Below are 1,902 nucleotides of genomic sequence, written 5' to 3'. Positions count from 1 at the left end.
GACTATTATTTGTTATTTTTGTATTTCTGGACTTGTAAGTTGTAATCTTGAATAAGATATGTTTGTGTGTTGTAATAATGTTTTGTAATTTTTTTGATTTTTTAAAAATTTTCACTATAATTTCCATATAAATATTCAATATAAGGAGATGGAGAACGGAGACCTGCGGAGAACACGGGGAAGCGGGAACAAGGATGGGGGCAATTATTCCTCAATGGCGAGGATCGGGGCGGAGACCCCACAACTTTGCTCCATGCAGCTAGGTGCTCTTTTCCTAGTGTGTCTTGATTGCTCAAATTATAGAATGAAATCTCATTGTCCCACTTTCTAAAGTCATCTTCCCAAGTTAGCAATAAGCTAGCAGGAGCAATAATGTTGGGATGGCAATCTGGAAACACTTTCAAGTACATCTGAAGGAACATGATGGTCATCCGAGTCTTTCCAGTCCCTGGAGCATGATAAATGATGCATCCACTCATGCTGTTTGAGTCACAACTCTTCAATTTAGGAAGCTCCTGGTTCCTGATAGGTTTTTCCAAAGGAATTCAAAACCTTCAAGCTAATGAGCATACATGTTTTGCTTAGTATCTGCTGAAATCAGGTCCCAAACTGTGCCTTCCTTGTTAGAGTAACCACTTTCTTGGACACCAAATTGAGCCTCATCGAAGCATAAGCCATTACGCCCATCAGATAACAGATTCTTTCTTGATCCTTTTCCGGGATGCTCACTCGCCTTTATTATGTACAACAAAAGCATGCAAACAAGCTCATCCCATCGTTCAAATCAACAAAAGGTATCAATTCACAAAATTAAGCATTGATTATTGGATGAAGTGAGTATTATAGTTCAAGAGATAATAGTTCAAATCAACCTCAATGTCCTAGTTCATCCATGAAGGGATTCTACTTACAAAGGTTATCGTCGTGCCTTTTATGTCTATGACCATCCAATGGCAGAGTATGCAATATATTCTATTGTCTTCATGATGGACAAACTTGTGCTTACAATTGGTTGCCGGAGCCTCTGTGTTTTGTTGCATTTCGACAGTCTCAACACAGCCAACCTGCAGTTCATAACATAAATTATTATATATATCTTTTAGACATCAAAGATTAAAAGAAGCTTATGACTGTAATATGTTTTAATTACAATGTAAATGGCTATTCAGTGAAATGGCCTTCATCAACTTGTAAAGGTATCAGGCCTAAGGCTATGAGATGAGAAAATCAGAAAGAATGAAAACGTGATCAATGAGATTGTGATCTTAATTGTTTTCTTACACTACTGTATATGATTGATATATAGAAGGTGCTAAACTAACTCATTTTGTTGATAGCTATACATTGACATAACCACTGGTAACAAACTCAAGTAATCATGCCACATCAGCTAACTATCATAACTAATGGTTCCACATCAACTCTTACTCCTAACACAACTCATTACTCATCAACTCTTTGAGCATTTAACAACTCACCAAAATTTTAGAAAATTAATCAATCATTGAAAATAATACAATGCGCCAACCAATATTGTTGCACATAAAAACACATACAAAACCCAACGTTCAATATTCTTATAAATTAGACATTTTATTTAGTGTTTTACCATAAAAGATTGTAAACAATATGAAATAATGTATACATTATTCACCATAAAAGATTGTAAATGTTATCTGAAGAATGAATAAGAGACCAAACGTTTGCTCATGAATATTCATGCCACATATGTCAAGCAGACATCCTAAACAACATATGCATACAACACAGAGTATGCTCAAAAGCATAGTCAGTCCGTCCCTTAGGTTCTACAGGAACAAACTACTTTGATACCATAACATAACATCCTACTATGCAGAGGCTTACGCTTAAGTCATAAAATTGAGGTAGTGAGATATTACG

The sequence above is a fragment of the Arachis duranensis genome, chromosome 9 (genome assembly GCF_000817695.3).
Source record: "Arachis duranensis cultivar V14167 chromosome 9, aradu.V14167.gnm2.J7QH, whole genome shotgun sequence".
NCBI lineage: Eukaryota > Viridiplantae > Streptophyta > Magnoliopsida > Fabales > Fabaceae > Arachis > Arachis duranensis.
The sequence above is the reverse complement of the archived record's forward strand: the minus strand, read 5'-3'. Positions refer to the sequence as shown.